This window comes from Stegodyphus dumicola, chromosome 9 (genome assembly GCF_044657685.1).
Source record: "Stegodyphus dumicola isolate Sdum_Otavi_A_Nest chromosome 9, ASM4465768v1".
NCBI lineage: Eukaryota > Metazoa > Arthropoda > Arachnida > Araneae > Eresidae > Stegodyphus > Stegodyphus dumicola.
The window spans coordinates 166442892-166468121 of record NC_140776.1 but is presented as its reverse complement, the minus strand read 5'-3'; the positions used below and the strand labels follow the sequence as shown (position 1 = coordinate 166468121).

The 25230-nt window shown below is 32.7% G+C and overlaps 1 long non-coding RNA gene across 1 annotated transcript; it reads left to right on the top strand.

Annotated features, from left to right (window-relative positions):
* The first annotated feature begins 274 nt into the window (after positions 1 to 274).
* Positions 275 to 6232, top strand: LOC146995538 (uncharacterized). The gene is made up of 2 exons (XR_015043234.1): positions 275 to 415; positions 5676 to 6232. It is a non-coding gene; the product is annotated as an uncharacterized LOC146995538 (long non-coding RNA).
* The last annotated feature ends 18998 nt before the right edge of the window (positions 6233 to 25230 follow it).

Below are 25230 nucleotides of genomic sequence, written 5' to 3'. Positions count from 1 at the left end.
AAATCAAGGAATTGTTAAATTAATACACTGCAACAGTAAAATGATGTATGCAGACATGTTCACGAAACCTTTGCCCAGACAACAGCTGGAATTTCTATTGAAAGGAATCGGGCTTACTTTGGACAGAACAGCTCATCGAGTGGGAGATTGTGGAGCAATTCATAACGGAGGCGATGAGGCTGTACAACTCCCCCCTCACACCCGCTAACTGTGATTGGACTTGATCCAAAAAACAAGGAGAAACATTCTCTCCTTGTATGACTCACTTCTCGCGTTATGCAATGGACAGTAAACAACGCTTGTAATCATCTCTAGATATTTTTTTCTTCATATACCTAATAAATATGTTATTTTGTGTTTGCTAATACAATGATCGTGTTCCTTACCTCTGCAGCTTGGATTACACTTTATTAAGGTAAGAACTTTAATTCTGTTTTATTCATCTGCTCGTCTCGATTTAGTGAAGTTGTAACAGTAAACAAAAATGAACCACGAATACCTTCAACAGTGTCAAAGACCGTTTACTAACTTTTAAACAAATGAATGGAGCTTATACAGGCTGGGCTGCCAAATACTTCGGAAGCTGTGTTCTTAAAATTTTAAAAATACTTTATGTTTCTTAATGAAATGCGTCTGACATTGAAACAGGTTTTCATTAGATGACAGCATCGATATGTAAACATGGACCTTCTAATTTGGGAAATGAGGCGCTACAACCAGCGTTTTCTTAACAATTATACACGTTGCAATAGGCAACCAATGTTAAATTTCTGCATGTCTTCCCTACTCCTCCGGTTGTGATGAAGGTGACAGCCGGCAACGCCTCAGAAGAGGGAGAAAACCCGTTTGTGTTAGTCTATTTCTTATAAGGTCTATGTACGTAAAATTATACTCACAGTTTTAGATTAAAAATATTATAACCAATGTGTTAGTCACTAGTTTTCTCACGTACTCTTGCGCTTCATGTATTTGAAAATTGTAATAACCAACATATAATCCGACAGTTGAGTGATCTGATTTAATCAAACTGCTCTGCCCCTTTCAGGCAGAGCGGTGGATTTCTGGAATAAAATGTATTTTCTTCTATCTACTGCTTTAATTTGTGTTTGAATTGTTTCTTCAGTTTCGTTTTCACCGCCAAAGGTTTCAGGAAGGTAATTCACAAATATGATTTAGAATGTGTGTGACGATGTAAGATTGGAGATTGATTCAGATGCTTGATTATTTTCTGATTAGATCTTATTTATGTCTGGAACAAGTGCCAATAATTGAATAATGAAGGTATAGAAATATTTCGTCAGACCTCTTTGGTGTACAACTAAATAAAATGCTTGCGCTAATGAATAAAATACTCCTTATAGTTACCAGTTGGACTTTTCATATGCAAATATTTTGCTGAAATCTAATAATAATTTAGATTTGCTCTCAGAATGTAATTGTTTGTTTATACCTTTATAAACTTTCTTATACATAAATGTTTCCACAAAATAATTACAATACAACAACAACCCTTCTCTTTACTCGTTTTCAAGTTCCCTCGGCTCGAGAACTCAGTAAGGGAACTTCTCACCACAACGCCCACAGTTGGATATTCTGAGGTTACAGCCCAAGTACTACCTAAACATTAGGAACTCAGTGTAATCACATACGTGTCAAAGTATCGGTTATCTCTGACTTCATCTGAGTTGGTAAAGCGCAGCAGACCAACATTAAAGTGCAATATTCGCAGTTAATTTTCCCAATTTTAGCTCTTGCCTATTTTCCTCTTTCTGTTAACTTTTTGAATATCTGATGTGGAGTGAAACGATCCTTAAGTGCTTCGAGTAGTAGTAGTAGTAGTAATAGAGTAAGTGCTTCGAAATTTATAATCCTTGATCCTTTGGTATTTAATTAGGAAATTTCTGTGCGCAAGATTTAGTGTAGAAGTATTTCAGGTTACAGGAAGTACTGCTATGTGTAGTAGAATTACATCATCAAGATATGGAAATCGGTTTTTTAATCTCTCTTTCAGAGTATTCAGGGGAACGTAGATTGCAGTTGAAATTCATGGGAACGTTGATTGCAGTTGAAATTCAACTAGTTGCAAAAAAAAAATAAATAAATAAAACTTTCAAATTTATTTTGAGATGGTGTGAAAACCGTGTTGATGTGTTATCCAGCTGCATTGACTTATGAGCAGCCCAACAATAGTGATGCTGAACACCGGTTAATTAACAATAACGATGCTGAACACCGAACAATAATGATACTGAACACTGAACTCGATTCTAGACAGACGGGCGGATGGCATGGGCGTTTTCGTGATATGTCCTCTTTTTAAGGAATATACTAAGTAGTTTCCTATAAAAATTCTTCCAAGAAGGCAGACAGTCTCCACGCGTGCTTTGTCATAATCAATTTATACACCTATTATGTTACACAAAGGATCTTGCCAGTTGGTATATATTTGTCTTAAAGGTATAAGTTGTAAGATTAGACAACCTTAGTATTTGCAGCTATAATGTATAATCCATGCATTGTTCTCTCCCACAGACTCTCTTCAACTACGCATAATTAAGTTAATATTTGTTTGCTTGTATGATACACTGCTAACCAAAAGTTCACACAAATATTTGATGTTTTCTAGCATTCTTTGATTGCTTGCTTGTAAGGTGTTGCGTAGATAATGTTGCATGAAGGTAAAATACTTTCAATGTGTTAACACATATATGACTAATCAATTGAGGAAAGGGAGTACTAATGAATTTTGTTTGGCATTGTTATGAAACAAGGAAGGAAGATACTGACTATGAACGAAGGTATTTAGTCAAACATTGCCCAAAGATGTTGCTTTATTTTTCAGATAATGTATTTTAGGTTAATTTATTTACCCGTCTTTGCAGTGCAGAGAAATCTCAAATGTAATGCTTGGCAAAAACCAATGATGTCTTAAATTTCATTAAATGGACAGTTTTAGTAATATATTTCGATTATATCCCCCATTTCTTCACAAAACAAAAGCATTTTACTCACTTTTGGTCATAAAAAAGAAACTGAGAGAAACTAAATAAAAGTAAGAAAGTTATCTAAAAATTTTACCATGCGTTCTTAATACCTCATAGGACATTTTCTTAGTAAAACGGAGTGCGGAATTTATACATATCTCAATAAAACATAGTAGTGGAATATAAGTACATAAATAATTGGTTTCTGTTTAAAAGTAAAAATTTATTACTCCTGCTTCCGAATGATAAAACGGAATATAAAATGCTGAATTAAATTCAGACAATGTTAATTTGCTTTTAAAAAATGAAATTTTAATTTTTTATGTCCTTCTTTTTCAGTGTAAATGTTGCAAACGATTGAAATATTTTCAGAAACATTCTTGTGTCAAAAATATTTCTCACAAATTTATCAAATGAAGTATATAAACGATTCCAAATGACAAAGGAGAGTAAACAGTCAAATGATTCTAAAATAATATAGCTAAACATTTTTTAATGCCCAATCTTTTGCTCTGTAATTCGCTTATTTAAGCATTAAGAGTGCTATCAGGATCACATTTGTTCAAATTTACCGAACTAAAATAAGCATTATTATTATTTTTAGTCCAAAGGGGACAGTTTGACCAGAAGGATTATTATTTTCGTTTTGGCAGTTTGCGTTGATTCATTATAAATGTTATTTAAATTTTCAAATTCTTGCCACCAAATATTATCGCCTTGCATTATATTTAAAGAGATTAAATAATGAAGAACCTGCATAAATGTATGCATGTTTCTGGCATTGTGATAAAACAACGGTAACTAGAGCCATATAATTTTGAATAGCGAAATCCTCCTCCGAAATGGGCATCTGGAATCCCAATGTGGAATTTGTTTTATTATGGATTTCACATTTTGTAAAACTTATTATTTTTTTATATTGATGTATTATATTCTGAGAAATGCAGATATCATCCAAAGTATTGCAAAGAAGTGGTCAACGCAGTATTCGTATATTATTATTATTTCTCCACTAAATTATATAAGCTAGCTTTAAGGAGAGAGCAAGTATGCAAAATTTCAACTCTGTGTTAATTCCTAATTTGCAAGCATCTTGTTCGTTTTGCTTGCTTTTTATGTAATATTTTTACTTAGTGTTCCTCTTTCTAAAAATTAGGGTTTTGTTTAAATTTGGTTTAGTGCATTGCAGATAAAATTTAAGCAGATGCTAGAACGTACCATCCTTTGGCAATACATTTATTAAGTTTCAAATTGTTAAACAAGCTGATGTGATGTGTGGCCATTGTTTCATTTCCCGATTAAAAAACTGTAATACAATATTATAGAAATATATCAAATGAGACACAGTGCTATGTCGTTATATTTATAAACAAATTGATAATTATATATATAATAATTTCGCGTCGTTCACCATAAACGGCGAATCACTTTTCAAATAGCTGCCACCAAACATTGCCTCCCTATGTTATATTTAAAGAAATTAAATAATGAAGAATCTGCATAAATGTATGTATGTTTCTCGCATTGTGATAACGGAATCCTATACCGAATATGGGCTTCTGAAAGCCCTAATTTCGAATTTGTTTTATTATCGATTTAATGTTTTGTAACACGTTAACGATTTTTCATTAACAAAATCAATGGTTTCAAAGCGAGCAATGGCAAGTAAAAGGCGAGAAAAGTAAAAGTTTCTATCACCAGCGCGCGAGACCGTGTGTCAGAATTTCTAAAGATATGCTCATTTTAAATTATTTTGCGATATTGCTTTTGAACTGAATTTCATGGTTTAAATGCGAAGAACATGGTATTTAATAAATAAAGGTAACACACAAAATATTAAAAAATGCCCCTTTGGACGCCTGATTTTGCCGGAATTTTATAAATCATGCCTACCGAGAGATATATATGCTTCAATGCATTGTCATGCGTTGTTAATTGTCATCATTATATGGCAGTACGTATATTGTGAACAAATAGCTTCAATACTCGGCTCCGTGAGCTCAATTTTTTTTTTATCATTACATGTTGGTAAATTCTGCCTTTTTTTGCTTCAAAAATGATTCAGTTATGTTGTTCTTATCATCTGGATAAGGTATTTATTCCTTTAGTTAATCTGCATGCAATACTTGTAGAATTATCGACAATTTAAAAGTTGTATAATAGCGGCTAAGCCTAATTTGTTTACCATAGCAGCCATATTTTTTACATTTGAAGCTTAGCCGAGTAACGAATTAAGTCAGTGTTTGCCTTTTCGGTGTCTTTTTCCCGTACAGGACCAAACGTAAAATTTTACTTTTGTGCACCGAAAAATTCGCCATCTTCCTCGCCCGCCGAATTGCTTGTTTTTGCCTAAAAACTCTAATTTTAATTGGAAAAAATCTTTTTTAAAGTATTTTAACTGAATGTGGTGTTTTTTACTTTTCTATATTTTTCAATTTTTAATGAAGGTACTTTGAAGTTTTCATGTATTTTAGCCTTGCAAGAATTGCATTAATTGGATGAGAAATATATCTCTAATGAAATTAGAGGAAAAACATTTAAATGAAATGCAGCGCAAAATACGTATAAATTCTCTATAAGAAATTCATGTGGTGTACACATCAGATATTTTTTGTTATTTGTTGGATAAATATGCAGCTTCGTGATTTATTGGAGGGCGTGGAAAATTAAAAGTTCTTTTTTTTATTACAGTGGGAGACTCACCGGCAGCCGAGGGATGAAATTGCTGATCACTAGATGTTTGATCCAGTTCCAATCAACAAAGGATGTAGCATGGATTTTCATTGAGACGAAAAAAGAAGAAAATTTGCTGACAAAACTAGATTACTACGGAACACCTTTAAAATACGTTTAAAGGTGTAAAATGCTTAACATTGAAATCTTCAAACTGTTAATTCACTTGAAGAATGTACATTTACGTATATGCTTCAGAATGCATCTCTAGACAAGTTTTTTGAAATGTTCTAGAAGTATAGAATGATCATCATACACGCTCTAAATCCAATTTCTTTAACACTTTCACGAAAGCTCTTGTCGTGAACAGGAAACTGAGCAAAACCATCCATTCATAAAACAACTGCACTTAAGTCCAAAGCCATTTAAACATTATGAAGCTGTTCCTTCTGATATATTAAGGAGTCTGAGTTAGTTTTATGTAATCTTTGACTAAGTGTCTAATACTAACTCAAATAAACTTATAATAAAGTAATAGGGGAGCTTTTGTTGAACAGGGCTTACGTGGAAAATACTTTACAGCATATTATTAATTACTTTCATTTAACAATATAATTCGTAACACTTGAAAACGTTCAATGTTTAATGCCATTACCTGAACTGACAATGTGTGTGTGTGTGTGTGTGATTATGGCAAAGCCTCGAGGGCTATCTGCCTGAGGGGAGGGAGGACTTTCTAAGGGAAACTGGCTCATATACACGTGACACATGGGGAAAACCACGAAAACGCCCATGCAGTCAGCCCGTTCGCGGGATTCGAACCTCGGACCGAACTACCAGTGTTCAGCGACTTTACCGCTCGGCCGCTGGTGGGCGAACTGACAATGAGAAATAAACGTTTTTTTTGGTTAATTGTTATGAAAGGGACAAATTATACCAGAGTATTATTTATTGGAATATGCAGCATAAAGTTTAAATTCAGCTTGCTACATTTTTTACTACTCCTGTAAACCGGCTTGTACCAATTTTGCTTTTCGTATTTGAATTTGATATTTAATACTCAATTTGGTATTACTGAAATTAAAATTTAAAAATATATATATAGCACTTTAAGACCTTTAATATTTTGATAATATTAATTTTACTAATTGTCGTCTTGGCTGACTTTCCGGAAGCTGAATTTGGAAAAATGAAATCAGTTTTCTATTGCTTTTATAGATTTGGGAGAACTTGTAAACTTTGGAAATGAAATGCAACTGAGTCATTAAAGAAACACGTTTAATATATCAATACTCAATCATTAATTTTAAAATAATCCTTTCTGAAAATCTTAGCAGTAACTCTGATCTCATAATACAGATAAGGTTTACTAAATGATGTTTTGTATTATTAAAACTTATTTTTATTCAATTAAATATAGCATTTATAGATGAAGTGCTGATTTATTTATAAAGGATTAAGAACGTAAAATTACTGGTCATAAGTGTTTCTTTCAAGTTTGTCCTTTTGCATTTATTTACGTCTTCAAAACCTAATGTACCAATGCCTTTGATGTCACAATTTTTGTTTAAAATAATGTTTTACCCCAGGCTACCTAAAACAAAGGGAATTTAAATGAACATAAATGTAAATATCATATTTAATTTCATGATTAAAGTTTATTATTACTATTGATAATTAACTGAAAAGAGAATTCCTCCTTACTTAAAGATAAGAAGGAGGATAAAGACCATGTCTGAGATGCATTTTAGTTTTTGTTGAATGGAATTTAAATTCCATTATTAAAAGCTTTCTTAGAAGTCACTATATCTAATTTATGTTTATCTTGTTATTATTGATTTTAAATTGGCTGTTGAATTAACGTGAGATACATCAAACCAAAACATTAGACACTGCTATATAGTATACTATACGAATTAGCAAGCAATTTTTTTTCGAAAGGGCGAAGAGTTATTAGAGCATAGTTAAACAAACGAAGTTTTAAAATCATTTGGAAAGAGCAATAAAATGTTTGTGAAGTTTTAATATAGTTGAAAAACTCTACCAACAAGTTCTAAAACCACCGCTTTACCTGTAAGAGGCAATGCAGTTTTATTTAAAAGCACATTTAAATACTCATACGTTATTAATCCAAGACTTTTCAAAATTTTTATACCACAAGAAGAGAATAAAATACTGGTGGTCAACAATTTAGCAATTATTCATATTAAATATTAGACGGTTATTTTGATTTTAAAATGTATTACTTCTTTGAATTTCTTTGCTTGTATCAACAAATTCGATTTCCCGCTGAACTTATCCAAACTGGAAGCGCATATATTGACTTAAACACAAAACTAAGTTTGCCAGTTTTGCATTTACCACACAATGTAGGTTTGCTTCTCTTTCGTTAAATATTAATAATTAAAATATATATCTTATATCTTTTAGATATATATAAAAACTAAAATTTAAAATTAAAAGCTGAAAAAATATAAAATCCTAGGAAAAAATTTAAAAAGATTTTAAATTTAAAGCATATGCAACTATTAAATTTTAGAACCAAGTAATATGTAAATCGAAAATGTTAATAAAATATATTGACATTTCTTACAAATATTTTGAACTAAATAAAATGTGAACAAATTTAAGCTAATAAAAACTAAGTATGCAGTATATGAAAATGTAAATTAATTATTCATTTTAATGCTTCAAATCGAGTCGTAAAGGGCGAATTATTTAAAACATTAAAAATCGAACTAGAGTACTGCCTCACGTTTCTTTCCCATTTATGTTTTTAGCATCAACAAATTTTAAAATAAATAAAAAAATTAATATTAATAATAAATTAAAAGATAAAAATATATGCATATAGATTGTTAGATATGTAGACGACAATGCAGGCGATAACCTGGAATATATGCAAGCGCACTTACAAGTGATAATATTATGTAATGGAAGCACTATAAATTTTAGGAATTCAAATCCGAATATCAGGCATTAAACTCAACGGCTACGTACATCAAACAGCAGCAAAATTTTAGAACTTTAAAACCTCTTCTCCCTTTGGATAAGTAAGCAAAGAAGAGACTTCGTTAAGCATGTTTCCTGGGCAACACAAGGCGTAGTAAAGACTTCGCAAAGTAATTCGGCGTTTTGCTATGAGGTGGAGTTATATCTTGTGACGTCTGTTTTCTGTAATGATAACTTCGTTCATAAATTAAACAAAAAATGGTTCTTTTGGTCTACCAAAAATGCTTACTTTCCGGATACCCGCTCTATGCACTCTCATTGCCGAAATGGACCGTTATCCGCGCAGTAAAATAATGTGTAAATACAGGGTGATTATAAAGTCCCGGACCCATTTTGATGTTTAATAACTCATAAAATCATGAAGATATAAACAAACTTATGGCATTTATTGATGGAATAACTTATATATTTTTTCAGGTTTGAATATCTTTACTTTTGTAAATATCGTTTGCGCGTGTGGTTAATTTCAGATAATTTCATTTTCCAGTCTACATATCTGTACTTTTCTAAATATCGTCTGCTTATTAATTGCATTTTTCTCTCTTTTGTTTTTGGCATCTTTCTGGCATTGTTAATCGCCATAATGTGCGCATATGGGGATCCGAAAACCCCCATGAATACCGTGAGGCAGAAATGGATTCCCCAAAGGTTAATGTGTGGTGTGGACTAATTCACGACCGAGTCATTGGGCCTTTCTTTTTTACAGAAAAGACGGTCTCATCAGTCGTATACTTAGACATGTTGGAAAACTTCATATTTCCACAACTAGAAGAGCTTCAGCCACATGTTTTTTGCAACAAGTTCGTAGTTCTTTGAATGACCATTTTACAGGAAGATGGATTGGGCGAGGAGGTCCAATTCCTCGGCCACCCAGATCACATGATATAACGACGCTAGACTTTTTTCTTTGGGGGATTTGTAAAGAACAACACTTACAGTAGGAGAATGTCGAACACTAATGACCTAAAAGCCAGAATTACAATCGCAATAGCCTTTGTGGATGCCGGCATGCTTGCCGGTACCTGGCGTGAAATTGAATATCGACTTGATATTCTCCGTGCGACGAAGGGGCCACACGTGGAAGTTCACTGACAAGGGTCATGAAAAATTTTGAGTCTATCTAACCATTTATGTTATTAATTTTAATCTATCTTTATTATTTTATAAGTTATTAAACATCAAAATGGGTCCGGGACTTTATAAACACCCTGTATACTAGTTCGGTCACAGTAAATGTATCGTTTTTATATTTTGGATAAGTGCTCAATGATGATTACGAGAAGTACTCAAATATTCTTTATTCTACATTGATGCTCTACTATTCTATATCACAGTTATAATTATTATTAATAATAATAGTTACAGTTATATATACAACATCTCCCTTTTTTAGCAGAAATAATAATAATAAAATTATGCATATTCTTTTAAATAATGAGGTTTTTTAACAGTTCTACCCAATCGAGTAACGTCTTATGTCAATTTTTACAATTTGGTGATATAATACCCGTTTCAGTATTTGCTGACTCAACACTTCTTTTGGGTGCTGAAGAACTTACAGGCACCTCTAAATTTGAAGTGCTCCTGCTATTTTCTGGGATTTCAGGTTCGTCTATAACTTCATTCTCATGAGTTTCATTTTCATAGTTCTTTGCATTACAAACTCATTCTGATTAGTTCCTTTAAGAATGTCTCTTCGGTTTCTTTCTACAGTTCTTATAATCTTGTATCAACGTGGTCTTGCTGGTTCTGGTATAATTTTCCCGCTTTCATTTAGTTTTTTTTTCTTTCTCTTCTATGTACACATGACCTTCAGTCGTTTTAATCGTCTTGCATTTCTATTATAATAGCTTTTTTGTAAGGTTTGTCTCTTCAGTAAATAATTTTCATGATCTTCATATTAGTTTGGATGAAATTGTCTTTTAGAGGCTTTGCTTTTCTTCCAAACATCAATTCTGAAGGTGACTTAATTTCATCTGAAATAGGAGAGTTACGATATTCCAGTAATACTAAATATGGATCCTTGTTGTCAACTACAGCTTTTTCTAGCATTCGCTTGACAGTTTGAATAAGTCTTCCAACCATTCCATTATATTATGAACCATTATCCGAATATACTATTTTTGGAATGTCTACAAATGTCGTTGGAATGTCTTTTACCATGTCTTGCAAAAAGTGATTTCAATTGCTTTATCGCTGCTACACTTGAAAAATCTTCCAAATGTCCAATTTCTACATATTTGCTAAAATAATCTATAACTATTAGATAATCCTTTTCTTGAAATTAAAAGGGATCTGTTCCCAATACTTCCCACTATTCAGTACCAAATCTTCAATTTCTTTCGAGATTTCTGCCCAATATATTTCTCTTGCTTTGTTCTTTCATTTTACTACTCCTAAATGACCATAATGAATTCATATCTTTCATATCATCTTAACATTTCTTTTCGTAAACTTCTCGGTACAAAGGCAGAGGATTATTGTAACTGAAAAGAAAACAAAGGTAATCAATTTGAAATTTATTAACTTTTTTATAGAGTGAAAAATTAGATATGAGAATTAAAAATATATTTCAAATTGCATTTACTTTTTCAATTAAAAAGTGTCCGCTTTAAGAAGCTTCACTTACTGTATGCTATTTACTTTTCAAAGCACATTCATTTTACCCTTCAGCACACGCGCATATAAGCAGTTGTGCATAGTGATTTGGGGACGACAAATGTGAGTGCAAAGTGGGTGGATATCGGACTACGCCTTGCTTGACAACATGAAGGACGCAGTCAATGGCCAACATGCTGAATCTTCTGCCGATTTGCATGCAAATTGTCCATATGTTGTGCACCAACACCTCACAGATTGGTTTAGCAAAGCCCCTTCGGTACCTCCCGGCCAGATGGCAGAAGTTATTGACATAGGCGGGGATTATTTCTATAACAGATTTTTGTTAATAAATTGTATTTCGCTCAGCGGCAGCATTTGCTTCATTCAGTTTTGCACAACCTACATATATTCGCTACAACTCTGAATAATCACCTCCACATCACAGCAGTAAGCAGAAATAAATGAAAAATAACTAATTATTACATATCCACCGCTTTGCTTGTTAGAAGCAAAGCAGCTTGTTTTAAAAAGACATAAAAACCATGCGATTTACGCATCATTCTGTGATTTTAAGCTATGTATAGAGCTGGAGTATAGGAAAAAACTAGTATATAAGAAAATACAAATTTTAATGATAAGTATAAAACAACAAATATGATTTTGAAAATCCGTGGTGTCATTGAACCGAAATCTGATGACAGATGCTTTTTGTGGTATATCATAATCGGACTTAAAGCTGGTACAGCGCTAAGCATCGAAGCCCGCGCAGTAATACGAAAAGGACTATAATGCGAGTTGAAGTAGTTATGAAGAGTTGTAGATATAAGTGTGTATGTGAGTGATGATATATTCTGTATATATAATAAAATAAGCATATAGTTTAAAAGAGTATGTCTTGTGAAATAATTACCCACTAAAAGGACACACGGTAACTGGTGACAAGGATGTGTGATTTTTTCAAAAATGTGCTAATGCAATCTCAATAAGGATAGGGGGATTCCCCAAAGACGACTGAATTTATAGATTTTATAATCATTTTTTTCTTTCGTAAGATCCTGGAGCAGGTTGTAACTTAGTTAATAGCCCACAGTAGAGCTCTAATGGAGAAACTTACTTCAGTTATTACTCCACAGATGGGCAATTCGAAACGTTCGGTTCAGTTTGAAAAATATAATGAACAGGAAGAACAGTTTGATTTCTTTTTGGAAAGATTCGAAAGTTATTTAGATATGCAAAATGTTTCACAGGATAAGCGTGGAAAAGTATTGATTTCTAGTTTTCAGGAAAAATGTATAGTCTCTTAAAAAACGTGCTTCTGATAATCCTTCCGATAAAGATTATGATGTATTAGAAACAACATTAAGAAATCATTTAAATGCTAAGCCACTTATAATTCCTAGCAGACATGTATTTTTAAATCGAAAGCAGCACGAGGGGGGAACAATCAGTGTGTTATATGGCAGAATTAAGGTCACTTGCCATACTGTGTGCTTACGATCAGAATAAGTTAAATATGATGTTGCGGGATGTATTTGTTAGTGGGCTTAAAGATAGAGCTATTCTGGATAGAATTTTTGATCAGGATAATATCAGTTTAGATGACACTTTAAAAATAGCTTAGGCAATGGAAAAAACTTTAAAAGGTGCAAATGAAATAATTGGGAAACCATTAGAAATTAAGGAATTTAGTGCCAGGAATAAAGGTAAATCTCAGTCAGTCGCTCCAAAACAAATGTTTGAAAAATAAAACTTCGCAGCTAAGAGTGCTAAAGGCAAATTGTGTTCGCGATGTACGGGGACTGACCACGATAGAAATTCTTGTAAATTAAAAGAACTTTCACTTTTTCAAGAGCCTGTTCCGTTAGTCACAAAAGCCAAATACTTAGAAGTCATTCTAAATCAAACTCTCACTTTGACTAATCATATTAAGAATGTAGAAAATAAAGCCATTGGAATTATGTGTAGATTTCTTCCAGTCATAGGAAAATTTTCTAAGAACTAAGAGGCATATTTATACTACTTGCATCCGTCAAATTCTTTGTTATGCAGCTCTTGCCTCGAATACTGCTTTTTTAAGTCATCTATATCAACTTCAAGTGGTGCATAATAAACTTCTAAGTATTATTACAGATGCTGACTATCTCATCCGCAACGAACTTCTTCATAGAGATCTTAAGCTGGAGACCATCACCGAATATATTAAAAGAACAAATGAGAAGTTCTTCTCAAAAGCTGTCAGTGCGACTTTGTGAACTATTCTCAGTCTTCAGTTATGAAATACTTTTTGAAGATCGCAACATACAAGCACTGGCAGCTCACACTATCATAGGTGGAGTTCATTACTTCTCCTAGCTCCTCAGTCGGTGGCTGTTTATACTTCCATTTTATCCGATTTAGACTGCGTTGTTTTCTAAGTCGCTTGGACGTTTTCGTGTTATGTTGTACTGACTATTGTTGTGTTGTATTTCTGTTGTATGGGTTGAATTTGTGTAGTTATTTGGTAGTATTTTTTGCTGTTTAGTATAGTATTTTGAATCAAGTTTTACATTCGTCATTTTACTGAATTGTCATTGGATCCTTTTGGATTTTTCTCCATTCTTGTCAAATTCTGTTAACCTGCCAGACACCTTTGGTCTTTTTTTCTCTTTGGTACCCCTCTCCGTTTTACTTTCCTCCGTTTTCTCTTCAGAGATGTTATCCACGTCCAGATTTTGCTATGTCATGTGCCCTGTGGCTTGATTTCCTGAACCGGTAACGTAGCGTCGTACAATAGCTTGGTATATCGAAGTGTCTAAGTCTAAATGGGAAAGTTGATGGAATAATGAAGAATTTTATTTTCGTGAAATCAGAAGTTAAAAAAAAATCTGTATTCATTAATTTGTTTTTAAAAATTCTTTGGATACGATTTGCTTAAGCTGCTTTGTTGTTTAGGGTTAACACACTCTGTTTAGTGTTGTAGATAGATATCACGCGTTGCTCGGTTGCGAAATTCTGTTGCAATGTTCAAAAGTGTCGTTTCTAGATTTTTCACTAACCTAGTAATCGAACTCTTCATTTTCAACAAACTTTTTTTAAAATTTCTTTCCTACCGGTAGCGATATATCCTGGATATAAAATAATATTTGAATTGCCAGTTACTTGAATGATGAATGGAGCTTTGTCGCTGAAGTAGAAACCTTCTAAACCATCATCTTCATTTATTATCACAATTTCAACATTCAGTTCCATTATTTAGACCATTTTTTCGCAAGGTCCGCAAACAGTGATATATTGCTGGTAATGGATAACAGTGTTGTTAGCATGCACTCATATTTCCTTTAACCTTTTGAAGACGGGATGGCCATTATAGTGGCCATAGAGTCCTCTCTTTGAAAAGACGGGAATGTCCACTTTAGTGGCCATATCTTTTTCCCCCATTTTCCAGGCTGAACAGTGGGGTGAAATGTCAAATTTGACATCCCTAGGGTTTTAACCACAAGACCGGCCTCAAAAGGTTAAGGTGGCCGCAGGCCATGAGGCTCGGGTGCGGGCCCCGAAACCTATCCCAAGAACACACTCCTAAGAGCTAAACAGTCTACTAGAAACGAAGCGGTGCTTTCTACCATTAAGATTATAAGCCGCAGAATTATGCTAATTTTTATAGCGCTTACAAGGTATTACAAGTTACAGCACATGCGCCATCTAATTCCACTAAATATTAAAAATATGGTGCATCTAGCAAAGTATAATTCGGTCTGTAGGCAGAGCTTAGAAATAAATGTAGTTGTAGAAACAATTTGATATCTTAGTTCCTTTTCACAAACAAAGTGTAAATTCAGTTCTTGTAAAAATTCAAGCTATGTTCGAAACAGAATTTTTGCTAATGTGACATACTCTAACGAGTTATAGAAAGAGTAACCCCATATACTCTATCTTCGTTCACAGAGTATAATGAAGGAGATGAATCTTAAAACCTTCTTTTGCCTAAAAACACTATTCCACATTTCATCCCTACGATTATAGAGGAAATGGTGCTGATTTGTTCCATGGTCACTCTAACGTACAATATCAGGGGTTGTAATCTAAATTAATACCTGTTTCGATTGTTGAGCAGCTATGAAAGGGTTTCACAAGGTGATATAAAACTGGTTACTTCTCTATAGCTATGAATTCAAATATTGAACCTTGTTGAAAGCTTTAATGGAAAGACCTATTTCAATTATAGAAATGTCCATAGCATGAGTTATTAAAAAAGAAATATTCAATCCTAAAAATAAATTTTAGTTCGTAAATACTTAAATATTCTCATAAAACTATCAACTTGTCATACTATATTGTACGTCTAAAAATTCCACAAATTAATAGTTTATATGACATTACACATCAAAGAAGCTAAATTAGCACTTTGGTGAATATAAATTAGTGTTACTTCGGACTTTCTTCTATATGATTATTGGGATCGGAAAAATACAGGAGGTTTCTTTCTCTTGGTTCTAGTGTTCTTAGAGTTATGCTTATTTTTTATTATTACTAAAAATATTAAATTAAGTTAATTGAACCACAATAGTTTAATTCATTTTATGTACACATGCCTTTTAAACACAGTTATTTAAATATTGTGACTGAACGTTTGATTCTTTTTAAAATTAGAGCTGTGTCTTTCTTCAGCAAATGAAACGCTCTCAGAAAGGGAAGTTCTTATTTTAGGAAAGGAAGTTATTATTATTATTATTTGCGATATGGAGCATAATCTACATTGGAAAAAAGTTTCGAGAATACCTCATATTGGAAATGATGGGGAGAGGTAAAATTTTTATAACTGATTTTGCATGTTTTAGTTTTATTTGCAGTGCTAGTCCAGATATTTTGGATCATATTGAAGGCTCTGGGCTTTATCAGTCATCAATCCAATAACAATTGACAGACGTTAATCAAAATTTGCAGGCAAAGTATGCATAGAAAATTCAATTTGAAATTGAAATTTATATTTGGGGAAAATGAATAATAATCTCTACCGTTGCTCGGTTTTATGGTATATGGTACTTTGGTAAATCATTTCGTTAGCGTTTAGATTTATAGAAATTCCTGTATGAAACATAACTCAGTTTTATATCTAACCATATTTCATTTTTCGTGAAAAGGTCCCAAAACTTTAAAAAAATAATAAACGGAGTACTAATTGTATGCCAACCTTTACCTTTACCCGTCACTCGCATTTGGTTTCAACTACTGAGAGTTATTACCAATAGATCATGTGTGCCTTAGACCTTTCAGATTTGCATCTAATAAAAGATGTACTATTGGTACATCTATCACCCGGAGTCGTAGAAAACTTTCAAAATCTAAGGTTCGGAGTTATCTGGTCGTGGGGAAGCAAACGTTTCCACAGATCTTAAGTTCTAAGCAGTCTTTTACAAATGGTCGCATTCAGTCACTGCTAGGTATTAGTTCGGAGTTATTTAAGGAGAAGCATTCTGTATTATAATTGAAAGAACATGCTAGTTTAAGCATATTTTTGTGGCAAAAAATGTGTGGATAAGGATCTTTTAAATTTGGTTACACTTTCCGCCAGTTTTAAATTAACTGAATTGTCTTCATTTACATAGCAAATCAAAGTTCTTAAACACATCGGAAACACAACTGACAACCGACAGCGACAATTGAGCTACTAGGTAACCAACTATTTTATAGATGTTAACAACCACCGCTCTGCTCAAAGAGACAACGCAGTTTTATTTAAAACAATTAAAGTATCTCAGAAAGTAATTTGTGGATTTTCTGCAATTTTTAAATATTTATATTGCGGAAGGGTATGAAAAAACTGGTGGTCAGCAATTCTGCAGTAATTCATATTAGGTACTAGATTGGATTATACTTGAATTTCAATTCATTACTTCTTCGAAGCAAAGATTGTTTTGAAAAATTCGTTTCAAATTTTTCCTCTAAACTGAAAATGCATATTTTGACTTAGAACTCAAGGGATCAATTTTTCCAGTTTTGCGTTCACCAAACAGTACAATTTCATTCTTTTTCATTAAATATTAATACCTCTTACGTTTTATGAGTTAAAACTTAAAATCAGAATATCAAAGAATATGATATCCTTGAAAACGTGTTTAAAAGGAATTAAAAAATAAAATATTAGGTTTATTTTTTTTCAATGGCAGATTGTGAACAATTACAAATGTACCCCAGTCCATTAATCTATACAAGGCCGCATGTTACAACCATGCTTTATCCGGGATTCGAACCCAAGCCTTTCGGCATCGCAGTCAGCTTCCCTGTCCACCATACCGACTGGTCGGCATGTTAGGTTTATTAAAGTTTAGAAAAAGTAAAATGTAAATTGAAATGTTAGAATTTACTGAAGTTTCTAAAAAAATATTTGAAACTGAAAACTATGAAAATGCAAATTAATTACTCATACTTTAACACTTCAAATCGACTCGCCAAGGGATAATAATTTAAAATATTAAAATCGAAACAAATGAGGAGTACTTCCTAATATTTCGTTCCAATTGTCATTTTGAGCACCAGCAATTTGAGACAAAAATTAAATAAAAATTAAACAAATCTCAACGCTTCCAGATTTCATATTACTCTGAATGTGCATTTGTTTCATTTACATAGAATTTTTGAGAGTATTTCGGCTAATGTCCCTTGGGGCAAAAAATATTTTCAAACAGCATATCTTTAAAATTTCCTATAAAAAGTTTCAAAATTCTTTTCCTTTCTGTTTTGCTATTGCTTACTTTGAAATCGTTGAGTGGCTTAATCAACAATTCGTTAAAGTTTTACAAAACATGAAATAGGCAATAAAACAAACTCAAAATTCGGGCTTCCATGTTTCCATTTCAAGTGGAAGATTATGTTATTCAGAATTTGAGGGATCTATGTACCGTTGTTTTTTATCCCAGTGCGAGAATATACATAAATTCATGCAATTCCTTATTTAATTTATTTAAATATAATACAGGGCAATGAAATTTGGTTGCAACACTTTGAAAAGTGAAACGAACATTTATGGTGAACCGACCCAAAATGCGGTTTTTAGACTCCTACGCTAGCGTCCCTTTGGGTTAAACATATAGAAGTAATAATGATGCTAATAATAATATAAAAAATTAAAAAATCACAGAGTACAGTCAGTAGCTACACTTTAAACAACTAAGAATGTTAATTGCTGCGCAACGCAAAGCGCATCTAAAGAGCGAACTGAACTGGTACCTAAACAGGAAGTACCTTAATACTCACTTTGAAAAAACAACTAACAACAACTGAGAGCAGATGCTCTCTCCGATCTTTCACGGTTTTCACCCGGCCGACGAGATATTTTTGTCTTCTCTCTGTTTCTCGAAATTACTAGAAGGCATATGAGAGCTGAATACTTTAACATCTAACATCCTTTACAATATGTACTACATTTATATGTAATGCGCCGGCTACATTCGAACGCGTCATGGAGACCTTGTTGAGAGGACTTTCCCACGAAGCCTGTCTGATATACCTGGATAACCTTATCTTCGTCGGGAGGAGTTTTGAAAGACACGTCAATTCTATTGCGAGAGTAACTGTCCTTATTCGTAACCTCGTTAAACCGGCGATAGTCAACTCAAAATCTAGTAGCACGGATTTTCTCTCTGACCAGGACCATGGGAGATGCTCATATACTTGCTGAAGTTTAAAAGACATTTCTTTCTTTACATGTCCTATAAAAGTTTTTTTTTTACCTTTTCCCGTTTATCAATCCGTAGACGTGATGGATGTCGCTTGACTAGTGGATGATTTGCGTTATCGATTATTTGATGTGTCAAGCTGCCTCGACCGACGTCAGAAGATGAGCAAATGGAAATTTCTTGAAATTCTTGAGTTTGCATGTTCGGCATCACTACTCTCTTCATAGCTTTCCCGCCCGTTCTGCAGTAATTCCCATATTAGGCATGACTCTAAACCCACACTCGAACAATATTACTCTAGATTTCTGTTCGGAAATGAGCAGCTATGTCAAGAAAATCTAAGTGAAGGGAAGCTCAAGATTGGAAAAAATTACAAACAAGTTGATTAAGAAATTCCCCTTGAAGACAGGTTTTTTTCTTAACAGAAATAATTTAACTTTGATTTGGTGTATTTCCCTTCACCACTGAAAACAGAGGTAATTATACTGATCCTGAAAACGAAAAGGCTTAATATTTATCGTCCGATAAGAGTGCTATCTAGAGTAAGCAAAATCGTCGAGGCTGCAATTCTAGCAAGAATTAACTCCCTCATCGAAGAAAAGATTTTGATAATTCCACGTCAGTTTGTTTTTCGCCTCTTTCACAACACATCAGCTCCACGGAGTGATTGAAGGCATTACTGAAGGCTAAACATTGTTGAACACATTGCTAAAATAGCGTAATGATTCTGCTCGGCATTTTCCAAATTGCAAAATGGTAGAAGGCGAAGGATGTAATCTATCAGCATTTTAATTTATATGAGAGACTTCCCAAGTCATATTCCTGACTTCCAGTGTCTATTAATGATTTTAGCAAATTACTAACCATTACCGTTTTGTTCAATTTTGATTGAACATTTCCATTAAAATGGCTACTTCTGGTTTCGAATTGGTTTTAGGGCATTCCAACGTTTTATGCTCAAAGGCTTTACATTTAAACCATTTACCTACCTTATTTTTATAAATACAATTTTTAGAAGCATTATGTTTTCAAACCACAAAAACAAATTTTACTGTTAAAACTTCAAAACTGTTATATTTCATATCAGATTTACCATGAAACTTTATTTTTATTCACATTTTCGTTTTTTGAGTTGCCTTTATCATTAAAATTATGTTCCGTTTTCGTTCTATCGAAAGCACCTTTACATTTTGCAAAATCGTCTTTCATTACTTCGTACACTTTCAGGATTTTATAAAATGTATATAGAATTTTATATCTGTACGATATAACTTTGTTTTCGTGGTCACATTTTTTCCTTTTACTACATAATACATTAAGGCAGCTTCATCTACTTCACCTTTAAAAATATTCGGAAGTTGTTTCAGTTTGCATTTCCCTGTGACTTAACAGCTCGTATAAATTAGCAAAATTTATTTCAAAAGATCGTTTGTCAATGAGGCCACTCTTTAATTTTGGCTGCGAATCAAGTTATGGATCTGTTCGAACAAATAATACAGCCTTTCCGCTAGATGATCGTTTGGCGAATATAATATTTTTGAATCCTACAAAATAAATATTTTAGAAGTATTCTGGAACCAACGAACAACATTTTCACGCGATTCTGCTTTAAATTTCATAATTGTACTTTCGATACCAGAATAATTAATGTCAACACTCAGAATTACAGAATTTGCATTGATTACATTTTTACAAGCATAATCACATTTTATAGAAGAATCAAGGACATTTTTCTTCTCAAGAATATCGCGCTGCATTGAAAAATCTTTTTCACTTCTTTTATTTATTTCCAATTCTGTTTCTGATTCATCGAAGTTAGAAATACCGGCACCATTTACATTTTGAGCTAAAGTTTTCCCCATCCCATAACAAAGATAGTTTGTTTTGGCTAGCTCTGATTTATTACTTTAGAAGGAAATGCTTAGGATATTAAAAATTCTGATTATCATATTCCGTGAAAAGCTTTCTTATATATGTTTTAATTTCTTTTGAAATTTCTCTGTATCACTGTATCAAAAGCAAAAAAAAAATCTAAATTCTCTTTCGATCCGACTTATCACCGACAGAATCAAAAATAAATCTATATAAAGTTCTAATTTTATCTGCTTTAAAATTCCTCAGTGCTACATAGATTTGCTTAATTTCACATAAAGTCATTGTCAAAATTAAAACAAAATCTAGTAAAAATCTAAAAAGCTTTCAAGTAGTTCAAGACGTAGTCCTAAGTAGTAATCATTTGAAAAACTCCGCTATTCTATCTTCAAGAATTCTACTATTCACTTCTGGAGGAAAATACCGTGGGTACTTTGTCTGTGATACAAACATCTGTAGAGCTTCTTTATTTTTGTAATCTTTCTATCTTCTTTATCCATCAGCGGCCGAGCGGTAGAGACGCTGAACACTGGTAGTTTGGTCTGAGGTTCGAATCCCGCGAACGAGCTAGCTGCATGGGCGTTTTCGTGGTTTTCCCCATGTGTAACGTGTATACGAGCCAGTTTCCTTTAGAAAGTCCTCCACGAAGACATCGCTCCCCTTAGGCAGATAGCCCTCGTGTGCTTTGCCATAATTGAATAATTCAATCCAATCCAATCCTATCTCCTTTATCTCACATTAAAAATATATGCACATTTTGGAAAGCTAGAATAACTTTAGTTCACTTCTATGACGCATTATTATTTCGTCTTTAAAATTCATCGTCGTCATTCTTTCAATACATCTCAAGACTAACTGCCAGACGAAAACATTAGAGTGAATTATACGATGAGCAAATCAGCGCAAATTGGTGTTCAACATTGACACCATATACATATATATATATGGTGCTGCCGATTGCAACAAGAAAGGGCGGTGCACATCTAAAAATGCGTACGTAGAGACATTACTAAAAATTCCCTTCTGAATCCATTTTACAATCCTTTTTGGCTAATATAGTCCTTTATTCTGCCCGTGCCCACAGATGTCACGTAAAACAAAATCGTCTGAAAGCAGCGGTTCTCAACCTTTTGACTAGCGCGTACCATCTAAGCAAAAATTGAAAAACTTTATTACCACCATTACATTTTACATTGATTGTTTTTAAGTTTCTCAACATAAATATTAAAATACATATATAGATAGCTAGAATGATAAGAATAGGAGATGTAAAAAATAGCTAAAGCCGTAAAGAACATTTGAATAATCTAATTCCAGATATTACATGTAAACCAAAGTTAAAACAAGAAGATCTAAGTTAAAGCAATAAACTGTACGCGAAAAAAACCTCATATTAAACAAGAAAATTAGAAAACCTATACAAAGAATCATTGGTACTTGAAAAAAGCCTAAACAATTTAGAAAATACTGAGAAATGTTACATATGAAAAAACAGAGTCAATCTACTCTGTTCAAGGCCTCAAACAGAACTTGTCAAGGGAAAAGTTATCATTCTATTTTAAAATTTGCAGCTCAAAGAGCAATTTTTGACCAACGAAATCTCCCTTTTTTATGATTTACTACCCACTAATTATATATATATATATATATATATATATATATATATATATATATATATATATATACATTTTGCCGTTTGCCCAACCTATGGGCTATTTGAAATAAATGTACACACTTTAAAAATTATCTTAGATTAAAAATTGGTTACCATTTTCATTATTAAAATTTAAGTTATAATATTTTAATTTTAAAATTTAGTGTGAAATTTAGGCATGTTTAAGAAAGATCAATTTCTTTATAATTGGCTTTAATTTCAATTAGTATTAACCGTACATTAGGATCCATTTTTAATTTTGGCTGTATTTATTTTTCAAATATAACGTGGAAGAAAATTCCTGTTCACACAAATAGATTGTGCAAAAAAGGCAATAAAAAGTTGATAGCTTTATTTGAATGCCTTTAAATTCATTTTTTCGGTTCAGCTAAAAGTTAACAAGTGTGTTATTTTTAAAATTTTCAGTTAGAGTTCGATCACAGGAAATTCCTACCATTTGTTCTTTTTCTTCACGAGATTTTTGAAAACAATTGTTGAAAATACTTTGTTTCTTTGTGTACCACCTACTTTTCTCTTGCGTACCCCCGGTTGAGAATCGCTGGTCTGAAAGGATTCGAGAGTCGTCAAAATGGATATTTTCGTTGAGACATACCTCAAATTTTTCGAGGTTACCATGCTTCCTCTTTTTTCCTGCGAAGAAGTGAAAAAGAATAAATTATTCTCATTAATAATAGTAGGTTGAACAATCCTACTCAAACAAGGGCGTGTCAGGTCTAGAATGTTCCAAAGGGGATAGTGTTTGTTTACCCGCTCACACATTTGGCCCCAAAGCAAGAAATCTCAGAAAAATGACCGCTTGAAAATACAAATCTGGTGCCCTTTTTCTTGGCTAATTACAGTTGTTGCGTTCACTCGTGTTAGAGAATTTTTAACTTCTTTATATAGTTATTCTTCGTGTCGTGGGTATTAAATTTGTATTTTTTTTCTTTCTAGTGGTTCTGAACGCATACCTGCAATATGCTTCCGAAAAAACAGAAACATAGCAAGGATGCTGACCTCATTTTTCAAGAACATTGGACAACGGACTATGGAGTAATAGGAAGACACCATTTTTAAGTGAAAACTAAAGGCAGTTAATAATACGTTTTGAATTGTATTTATATATTTAATTTTTCGTACTGTAAAAAATTTAAAACATGTAACATTAATTACCTTTTTTATTTTTTCATGTACAGCAAAGGATGTCTGCATATCTTAATAATATACAGTAACATTTTTAAAATACAGTTTATTCAATTTACATTTGATGAAAGTTAATAACTAAGCAGAAAATATAGTTACAAAATATAATTGGATCGTTTGGATTCAAAGCACGGTTTTAAAGTTAATTTTTAGAAATAAATATCGTAATAAGTTGCACACTGGTTACCTCAATATAATAAACCGTTTTGAGTTCAAAGCAAGCGACCAATTTTAGAAATGAATATTACGTAATGCTTCTATAATAAATATGACATGATATAAGCCTACATTAGTAAAGCGATTTTCTTTCCCTACCATTATACTACAATGCTAAGTTATTATAATATGAGACAATCTATTTTTCCCATATTTGTGCAAAATTTACATACTTATTGCTGAGTCCATAAAATTTGAATAATTATTAGTTCTCCTTTTGCAGAAGCTTCGAGCTTTCTTTCCATGCTAGAAATGTCTATCATGTGAAACGTAATGGCCATCCAGTGATTACGTTATACTCTTTTAAATCATAAGAAATCGGCGAAAATATCGTGCATGATTTCCTTGTTGTGTTTTAGCTGTTTGTGACACACAGTATTCTAATGTGAGAAAATTTTTTCGGACATTCTTAAGAACAAATTAATTTTTTGATTTTCTTGAATTAAATATTGAATTCATTTTTACAAGACGTGGGTAATATATCAGTGTGATAATTATTGTAATTCTATCGATGTAAAAATCGGTTGTTGATTACCTCTGCCGGTCTCATCTGTTGCCTAGTTTAATCGAAGCTAGTGGCGTGGTGTCGAATCTATTAATTTACATGGAAAGGACAACGCTATCAGATTAAGATGGTGAGAGAATTTGAGGTTCCCGGTACACATCACTGTTACGTTCTGGTTAAACACACTGCTGCGAATGAAAATGTTCATTGAAACCTGCAAAACTACAAGGGTTGTTCTGATGTCCATCCCTCATATTATGTTCAAAAAAAGTATTCTCTAATTTCAGTGGGTCTTCGTTTCACCCGTTTCCAAATGTCAATGATATCGTTGAAGAATAGCTTTGGAAAGAGCGTAACCTTATTTGTGAACTGGCTTTGGTCTATGCATGCAATAATATGGGATATTTGAATGATTTCCTAGCGAGTGCATCCAACTGACCCTCCGGATTATTACAACAAGAAACTGGATTTGCCGATCCTCTAACCGAAGTATCATCGGTCTTCCCTAATCGGCTGAAGAAATTATGTTCTCAAACCTAAAATGATTTAATTATTTTTTAAAGAATAAAATTTTGAAATATCGTCTTCTGACAAGACAGATTCATTGGCCTCTCTAAACAATCTTTACAGTATTACAAAATAATTTAAATAACTTCAAATATATTACTTTGGTTTAGTACACGAAATTTTAACACAACAATTTACTAATAACTCAAAATGCATTATTTTTGTTTATAATACAACAAGTTAACATAACTATAATGAAAAGGAAACCTTAATATTTGTCACAATACTCTTTGTCAAAACTTTAATAATAATTATTTTATAAATAATGCAGTTAATTATTGCAGCACA